Source organism: Anoplopoma fimbria, chromosome 20 (assembly GCF_027596085.1).
Source record: "Anoplopoma fimbria isolate UVic2021 breed Golden Eagle Sablefish chromosome 20, Afim_UVic_2022, whole genome shotgun sequence".
Lineage (NCBI taxonomy): Eukaryota > Metazoa > Chordata > Actinopteri > Perciformes > Anoplopomatidae > Anoplopoma > Anoplopoma fimbria.
This window is the reverse complement of record NC_072468.1, coordinates 27,083,015-27,093,175: the sequence shown is the minus strand read 5'-3', so window position 1 is coordinate 27,093,175 and position 10,161 is coordinate 27,083,015.

Genomic DNA, 10,161 nt, shown 5'->3' with positions numbered 1-10,161 from the left:
TCTCAAGCGTACGCATGCTCAAGTGTTCGCAAGGGTTCTCATGCGTTCCCACGCGTTCTAGTGCATTTCCATGCATTCTCACGTGATCTCAAGCGTTCTCAAGCGCCTCTTTTTCACGGCGTGACGACTGCGCCACGAGCCAATTTTTAACAAACTTTTAGAACGCTGCAGTCAGGTGACGAGGAACAACCAATCAGAGCTGGCAGATATTTGTTCTTTCTTCAGTCTACGACAAATTCATGGAGGAGAAGTTAATCATTTTAGTTCAGGACTAACCGGAGCTTTATTATCCGTCCCACAGAATATTTTACTTCTTCATCTTCGCTGTTGCAAGACGTAGGAAAACATGCAGTTGGAAATGTCAGACAAACTGTCAGACAAATCAGACAGTAGAGCTCCTGTGAGGGATTTATGGTGCTGGAGATCCATTTATTTTTGTTTAGTTTAGGCAGTGAGGGTTACTGTTAAATAACCACAACTCTATCGTCACCAATGTCATCACTAGAAAGAAAGCAGCAGGTTTTACAGTTTTTTAGACACAACAAGTGAAAGGGCCCCTTATCGAACCACAACCTCCCAGCCAGAGTCTGAAGAATGGAAGAACACAAACTCTTTAGCTGCTGTAATAAACTAAGGCGTTCCTGTTAATGTGTCCACGCCCTGTTCAGTGTGTCAACATTCAGCATATCTTTAACAAGATAAGAGTAAAATTAAAAGAATTTGGGATTAAGAACCCTGCAAAAACATCTTCACACTGTCCAAGAACATCTACAGTCCAACTCCCACAGCTGCATATTTGTGTTTTTACAAAAGTCGGTCTACAACACGAGGAAGTGAGCTGGCAGAAAGCAGGTCACACACTTCCTCAGTCTTTCATGTTTTCCTGTTCGTGAGTCAGCGGTGCCCGCAAATACAATTCCTGTTTGTCTGCAACAGCAGCAGCTGCTCTCACAGGTTCCCACCATCACAACAGGAACGCCGTGTGTGTGTGTGTGTGTGTGTGTGTGTGTGTGTGTGTGTGTGTGTGTGTGTGTGTGTGTGTGTGTGTGTGTGTGTGTGTGTGTGTGTGTGTGTGTTTGTGACCTCATCCTCTTTCTTTGTTTATGTATGTTTGAGACCTTCTGTAATCCCTCAGTGTGTGTGAGATAAACAAGGACGTCAATGGAACTAAAGAGGAGATTAATAAACCTTACGAATGACAACACTTATAGAAAACACTGCTCTGCTGGGGGGTCATAGGTCAGGCTCCGGTCCTGAAGGACTCACTCACAGCTGTGGAGGCTCTTCTGTATTTAGAGACACATTCAGACCAACAATAGTCGTCCAGTTGGTGTTGAAATACAAACCAGGAAGTTGTAAAGCTCTGATCAGAGCATGTTTTAGCAGCATGCAACCACTTTTTTAATAGTTTAAATGAGAGTGAAGTGTAGATGTCAACCTCTGGTTCTTAAAAGTTAAATCAATGTCCTAAAGCTGCATTCTCTCTCCTGTCCACCAGGGGGCGACTCCTCTGGTTGTATAGAAGTCTATGAGAAAATGACTCTACTTCTCTCTTGATTTATTCCCTCAGTAAACATTGTAAACATGAGTTTATGGTCTCAATCTCTAGTTTCAAGTCTTCTTCAATACAGCATGATGTTCATTTAGTAAATGATGCTCCATTTAGAGTCAAACAGACCATAAAGCAGGGGATGCTTTAGGGCGGGGCTACACACTGATTGACAGGTCCACACCAGAGGCGTATACGACGTCTTTACGTCACTCCTCCTCAGTGGTCACTTCCTGTTCACTGGCAGCGTAAAAAATAACATGGCGACCGCAAAATCATCTGACTTGAGGCTTCAAAAAGTCCACAAACCAATGAGTGACGTCACGATGACACTGCCACTTCTGATAACAGTCTGTGGGCTTTACTTAGCCACAGTTGTGCTAAATGCTAACGTCTCACAATAAAAATGTTAACCTGATATCTCTTCTTCCTCTTAGCCAATAAGCATCACTGTGTTCATTCATCATCATCAACACACTGTAGTTTATTTTGACTCAATCCCACAAACAAAAACTCACTAGAACACCAAATGTGGATTCATCCGCCGCTGGAAATAGTCCCCAACAAATACATTATTACCCTCTGTTTGTTTGACTTTATTTAACATGAAATTTGAGACTAGCATCTTCAGTAGGAACCAATGGGATTGGAGCTGAGAGCCACAAACAGGAAGTCAGATGGGGTTGAGTGTTGAGCAGCACATGAGTTTTGTTGACAGGAAGAGAAATATTGACTATATACAGCCTTATCCTCTTACCAGGGGGGAAGCCATTTCCACCGTTTATTTCCAGCTGCATGACGTTTTGGGCTCTGTGGTTAATTTGGGAGGTGTGTCTTTGAATGTGGATCCTGCACGGTCGCCACAAATCCTTTAAAACTTTCCATTTAAGCTCATTATTCTGGACCATCCATACGTTCCGTGGTGCCACTGAAGCCGGAGCTGAATGGAGAGCGAGCAGAAAAGAAAACAGGCCTTTTACAGCCCAGAGGATCAACTTTGATAGCAGTTGGAGGTCTGCCAGAAGCTTTGGGTTCATCGAGTTTGTTTCTCCCATTCAAAGAGAGAGAGAGAGAGAGAGAGACAGAGACACACCCCTCGCTCTCCCTCACAGGAATGTGAGGAGGTTGCACATGGCAGGAAGTAATATCAAAGGATTTATTTGTTGCTTTGCTGTGAGCCTGCAGGCCGGTGTTGTGAAAGCAGAAACATGAATCACAGTCTCAATTATTAACAGAAAACTGAATAGATGAAGTTATTGTTGCTGTTCGAACATGTTCCTGAACATGACGGAGGGCCAGTCAGCTGATGTGTACCAAAGAATTGAGTTTCTGTTTTCTCACTTAAAGGTTAAAACATGCCTCCTCTTGACCCCAGATATAACTACGTGCTGTGTCTCCATTCAGATACTTCTGTTAGTACACTTCCATGTATTAAACTGTGTACATGTACTTACTAACATGGCTGTGGTTGTATCCCTTTCTTTTATTTTTAATTACAACATTTGATTGCGATCGTCAACCGCAAAAATAGTTGCCGTCTTGTTTGATGAATTGACTATTGTATTAAAGCTTCACGGGACCAACCCAACGTTTCCTCATACAAGTCAAATGGTATCTGATGAAATGTTACACCTCATTATTTTGCGTTTTACAAAAGTCCAGCAACACGTGTCAATTTCTGCTCGTTATGCATACAGTCTTTTCAAAATAAACTTCCATTTTCACAGGAAACAACAGTTATGTTTAGGCAACAGAACAAGATGGTTGTTTGGGTTAAAATATCAACTGAAGTGCATACGAACCACTTGAATCAGGATACAATGAATAAAAAATAGTCAGTCAGAGTCTCACTTGGTTTGGTATCAAAACCAAGTGATGTTTGCTAACTTTAGCTAGATATGAGTCTTGTTTTGACATGAACAGTTGATTTATTACTTCTGTAGCACAAGAAGTAAACACATTGTTCCTCTCTGCTTCACAGCAGGTCACACTGAAGCAATCACCTCTTCACGCTTTGACAATAACACAATCCGACACGTCTGGACGCCGTGGAGACGCCATGTGTGTGAACATGGGCTGACCTGAGCTGCAGGAGAGAAAAGTAGTTCCTCCTCCACCACTGTGGCATTGTGGGATTGATAAACAGAGATTATGTAATGAAAGTTTGTAAACTCCTGCTGAGACCCGAACGCTTCACGTTACTGATTCTCTGAATGTACAACGAACTCAGACCCCCGACCGGAGTTACATAACATTGTCTTATGTGTGTGTGTGTGTGTGTGTGTGTGTGTGTGTGTGTGTGTGTGTGTGTGTGTGTGTGTGTGTGTGTGTGTGTGTGTGTGTGTTTAACGTTTTGCTGAGTAGACAGCTTTGTTTGTGAGACAGATTTCTGAATCTGAGCAATTTATCAAGTGACTGGATCCCAGATGGAGCTCCTGGGTGGAGTGTTTTTCACTCCGCCAGCTTTGTTTTTAAAACCAGGCGATACGTTTCTCGTGCTCCTGGAACGCTGACTCTCTCCTCTACAAGTATCTGAGGTATGTCGACAACGTGTGGACGCGCAGGTCAATCATGTCCGACTGTGTGGAAGCTTAGCTTTAAAATAAAGGAAGTGAAAACATGAATACTCATAAACATCTGTCATGCTGATTCATCAGCTGAATCCAGCTCCGACCAACACACACAGACCTGGCCGGTTCCCAGAGGAACCATTAGTTCCTAACACACGGCCTTCCTCCAGGGACACGTTTGATTGTTGCGCCAGAGAGCAACAACACAACCAGGAGGAAGGATGTTTCCTAACGGCTGACTCACATCTTTGTTTGTCTTTGTTAGAGGTGAATGTGAAACCTGACTCTGAATCATCAAACTGTTGTTGTTGTTTACAGAAGAGTGGCGGTGCGTTCAGGTGCTTCACCGGCATCCAGAATAGTTTTACAATGAGTCAACAAAAAGCACAGAAACACCTGTGAGATCAAATGTAACAGACCTGTTATAAATACGACATTAGGAAGTGGATGGCGTGTTCAAAGATGGCGTCTCATTCATTCCAAAGTTGGCTCATACGCTAAAAAATACGGTGGCCCTGAGAGCTCAAACGTACGGCAAATTAAGGAAACATCTTCCTTAATTTGAAAACACGTCGCTGCAAATAATGGAACAAACTAATGGACTGCTGAGGTGAAATAACTACGAGTTTGCTGGCCTATTCATGTCATGCAAATCAGACTGAGGCCATTATTCCTGAATGAACTTTATTACATCCAGAAGTAAAGCTGATACTGCAACACTGGTAAAACATTAAAGTTTATATTTTACTTTTATAGCTTTAAAGTGTGTTTATAATCAGCTGAAAGCCGTTTAGTTGGTTTCACTATGTCTTAACTGGAAACGCTGTAAAATAAGTTTTCAGCTGGAGTAAAAGTTGATTCATTAACAGCCATAAAGAAGATAGTGATGTTATGAAGTTAAGCATTTGTTTTTCTTCAGTTGTGAAACTTGAATGAGCTAATATTTGAGCTCGGCTGTAAAAAAACATTTGTACACAATCAGCGTTTGACGGACTAGAGGTTAATATTTCAGACAGAACAAACACCCTCAGGGTTAAAACAACACCGCTGGACATGCTGTGGTTTATTGGACGTTGTTATATAACACATTCAAAACATAACTTCAACACACACACACACACAGATATGAAGACATGGGTTTATTGCTGAAACTGCCGCTTTATTGGGACTTCATCACATTTCACTACATTATTTTATGGCTGCACTATGATAACAGAAACACAAACACACAGTAGGTTTAAATAGAACACTACTGGGTCTTTATCCTTGTTATTGCTTTCCAAAACTAGCAAATGATCATTAAAAAAAGAACATTTTTGCCGATCTAAAGTTAAGGTTTGGTTAGGATTACGTGACATTACAACATGGAGATTGTTTTCTGCTTCCTGTTTGAGTTTTTGCTGCTGAAGCTGCAGATTAATTTATTTCTTCTCCTTCTCCTTCCTCTTTTTCCTTAAATTGAAATGAGCTCTGTTTGTTGATGCTTTCCAAGGATCCCCTGATCCCCATGTGGTGTGTGTGTGTGTGTGTGTGTGTGTGTGTGTGTGTGTGTGTGTGTGTGTGTGTGTGTGTGTGTGTGTGTGTGTGTGTGTGTGTGTGTGTGTGATACAGTGGATCAGGGTCACAGCAGGGTGTGGCTTGTTGCCATGAAATAACAACAGAGAGCCTGGAGATCAAGCAGCAAGCAGCTACTATCACAGCCAATCAGACGCCTGAGTCTTTGTTTACATGCGTGAGAGTGTGTGTGTGTGTGTGTGTGTGTGTGTGTGTGTGTGTGTGTGTGTGTGTGTGTGTGTGTGTGTGTGTGTGTGTGTGTGTGTGTGGAGAGAGAGAGTGAGAAAGAAACAGATCAACAGATTGCAAATGAAAAAGTGTGTAAACAGTGACATGGTGACCTGAATAATAGACCACCAGAGTATAAAACACCCTCCAACCAGATATTTTGTATTTTTATATTTTTTGTATGTGAATTAATTGTTTGTCGTGATATTTTATGTTATGTTTTTATGTCTGTAGCTTCCAAGTGGTTTTCTTTATGTATTTAGATCCAAACATTTAGTCAGAGTACATATGTTTTAGTGTCAAAAGGTTTTTCTTTTCCAAAACACTTCTCAAACCTTTTTCCAACATGAGCTGATGAAGGTTTCTGCTTTAAGACATTTAACTTATATATACATTTATCCTTATAGTCAGTGATTTATAGAAAGTCACACAATAACACTAATTAACTAACAGATGGAAAAACATGCTTAATATAGCGTACACTTAAACTGATAATGATTATTTCAGGTGCTTAAAATATGTTTTTCTGCCGCTCCCATCCAACGCTGCTTTGACTTGGAAATCCGTAACCAACCAGACTTCATTGACAAAAACAGTAATTAGATTTTGCGGAACACGGGAGTAAACATACAGTTCCACCTCAAAAAATCCCAACTAACCCTTTCAGTTATTTCCAAACGTTTCTTTTCCTCATTGTTCAAAGGTCAAGAATGGACTTTTAAATGGAAATATAACCAGACAGACGGATAAATCATATTTAATAACCAACAGCTTCCAAATTAGGCGGATATAGCAACATCTTAAATGAAAAAACAACTCAGTAAATCTATGAAAACAATCAGTATGTAATGTTTCCTCATCGTTCAGAGGTCTGACTGTTTAGTTCAGCTGGTTTTCTTTGTTCACAGCTGCACTGAGACTTCAGCATCAAAACAAAAAAAGAACCCACGAGGATCATGGGTAATACTCCAAGGAGGAGGAGGGATATCACCTAATCTGTCGGGAGCTGCTACAAAGATATGTGTTTTTGTTTTTTATATGTATCTTCAATACACTACAAAGCCATGTTTACATATGAACATCCAGGACCAGTTTAAGCTGTAAGGGGCCCCAGTACAGCTCCTGGTGGAACCCCTAATGTGGTCATGTGATTAAACACCTTTAGATTCACCGACAGAATCGTGCTACTTAATAAGAGGTATAAAGATTGATTTGTATCAGCTGCCTTATGATTGCTTTATGTTTAATTCTAGTTGAATTATTCGGGGAATATTACAATTGAACATGTATTACACAAGGGCTGCACGGTGGTGTAGTGGTTAGCACTGTCGCCTCACAGCAAGAGGGTCCCTAACAATTCAACTAGAATTAAACATTAAGCAATCATAAGGCAGCTGATACAAATCAATCTTTGGAGTTTGCATGTTCTCCCCGTGTCAGCGTGGGTTCTCTCCGGGTTCTCCGGCTTCCTCCCACAGTCCAAAGACATGCAGCTTAGGTGCATTGAAGACTCTAAATTGCCCGTAGGTGTGGATGTGAGTGTGAGTGGTTGTTTGTCTCTATATGTCACCCTGTGACAGGCTGGAGACCTGTCCAGGTGAACCTGTCCAGGTCCAGGTGAACCTGTCCAGGTGAACCCCGTCCAGGTGAACCCTGCCTTCACCCATTGACAGCTGAGATCGGCTCCAGCACCCCCGCGACCCTTAACTGGATAAGCAGGTTACGGAAGATGGATGGATGTATTACACATCCATAAAGATTTTATCAAAAAGCTCCCAAAGCTGACTGAAAGGAGTCAACCAAACTACATTACATTACAGTCATTTAGCAGACATTAAAAGACACTTTTATTTAAATATGTCTCCTGGAAGAAATATGAAACTCTTGATTTATTAAGGCATTTTACATTTTATTGTGATATATCTGGTGATATTTTATTATCTTTTTATAGTACTTTTAATGTCTGTTGTTGGATTCTTTGATATTTCCAGATGTGAGTGAAATTATAAGCTGAACCTAAAGTCGTCGTTGATGAAATCTGGAAACCACAAAACATATAAAATGTAATGCGTCTTTTCGTCATTTTATTTTTGTTGCTTTTGTTTTTATTTTTGTACAATTTTTCAATAATATGTATTGAAAGAGGATCTGCAGGAATCTTTGTATTACTAATAAATGAAACGCTTGCAGGCTTTATATTCAGTCTGCAGCTGACTCCAGGTCAGTGTCTCTGACCTGGAGGTCTCTGACTTCAGCTCTGTTTGCTTGTTGGTGGACGATGCACTTGTGGCGATCAGTTACTATTTCTGAGAATCTCCCCCACCTCCCCCCCCCTCCTCCCTCTCTATTGGTAATGAAGCCCAAAGGCTTAATGTTGTTGTTGTTGAGTGTGGAGGAGAGAGCACATGGCCCAAAGAGAGAAAGATGATGTTCAGTTATAGATGTTCACACAGTTTTATTAGATCAGTAATCTCATATCTAATGACTCTGAATACTAGTCTGACAGAAGACACAAAGTTTCCTGATGTAGAATACACTTCTACAAACATGATTCTTTATCAAGGTTTGTTCTTTAAACTCGTGCAGCTGTCCAACAGTTCATGGAACAGGTTGGCATGTTTTCTAAAGTGTGAAATATATATATATATATATATATAAGTTATATTCAGAACTGAAGAAGTGATGTGTCCTAAGCACATTTTTAAAGAATATTATTTCTATATTAAAGGACCAGTGAGTAGTCCACCGTGGACAGACCCAGATATATACTGCAACCTTTGACCTAGTCGGAGCTCCGGACCCGCTGGAAGGAATAGAGGCCAGGGAGAAAAGACTGTTTTGGAAAAGACTGCTTTTGGGTTAAAATAACTAAATAAGTTCTGTACCTGACAAATAAATCAACGTTGACTTCTTGTTATCGGTGTGAAATGAACTGTGGTCTCCTGGAGGAAAGAAATTATTTTTATTGAATCCATCCACCTCCAATCCAACCCTGTGGGGGTTTTTGAGGTTTTTTATACTTCGACTTTCATTATAAAGTAGATAAGAGAAGCAATAATTACTTGGTATATTACTTTTCGAAGGTTTATCTACGAATGCTGGATGAGAACAGACTGATTGAAATAAATTCTCAACAACACACAACATATTTAAACCGACTTAATAATTTATCCTGGTTTGACTTTTGTTAAATGAACAAAACAATAAATTAATGACTCAGCCAAACACACACACACACACACACACACACACACACACACACACACACACACACACACACACACACACACACACACACACACACACACAGATGGACCTAATGCCCTCTGATATTTAATGAACCCCGTCAGCCAACGGGCCTTCAGCCCAGACTCAAGAATAAACACATCGACTCTCAGCAGGTTTTAAATATGAAGGAAACGTGACAACGTTAAAGGAGATTATTACACCATCACAAGACGGAGGACAAAATGAAATATCTGTAAAAAGATGCATTAGAACATTCAGCTGAAGATAAAAAATGATGCGTCAGGATTAGAAATAAATAAAGCGGGTTTGTTTGGTGCATAATTCTATCTTTGTGCATCTATGATGAGTGTTTCCTTTCTGAGCGGCGAGGGCAGCAACGTTTCATTATTTATGACAGGTGATGAATCCAAAAGCCACTTCAGTGCACACGTGTGAGAAAGTAGAGGAAGCTAATTAAGGAGACAGAAGTCTGCAGCATGGATCAGAACACATTATGGACGTAAATGAATCCGTCTGAGATGAAACATTTATTTGGATATCTGACCAGATCTTTAAAAAAACCCTCTGTCAGCACTTCTCTGACTGGTGAACACTGGATTAATCTAATGGAATGGAACTGTGCGTTATCATGTGAACCAGCCGTGTTTCCACACTGAGGGACCAAAGATCTCTACCAGATCAAACAGCGGCAGAGCGCCGGCGGCCATCGACCCGTCTGGTCTCCACGCTGCAGACCTCGTTTGAGGCTATTTCTGTCTGCGCTCAGACTGCTGACTGTTTGGACTGTGAATATAGAAGCTGAGCACATTTCACAACGTGACGCTGCAAAGTCCGGCATCTCGTTTGTTTAGTTTTTTTGATCCGGTTCCAGGTCTACTGGATCGCTGCCCGATATGAAACAGATTGAAAACGGGTGAGAGGTCGCGGTCACTGAACTGAGCCAATCAGAGATTTCTAAGAATGTGGACGCCATCTTTGACTGTCGACACGTGTGTGAGAGATGTTTGCAGC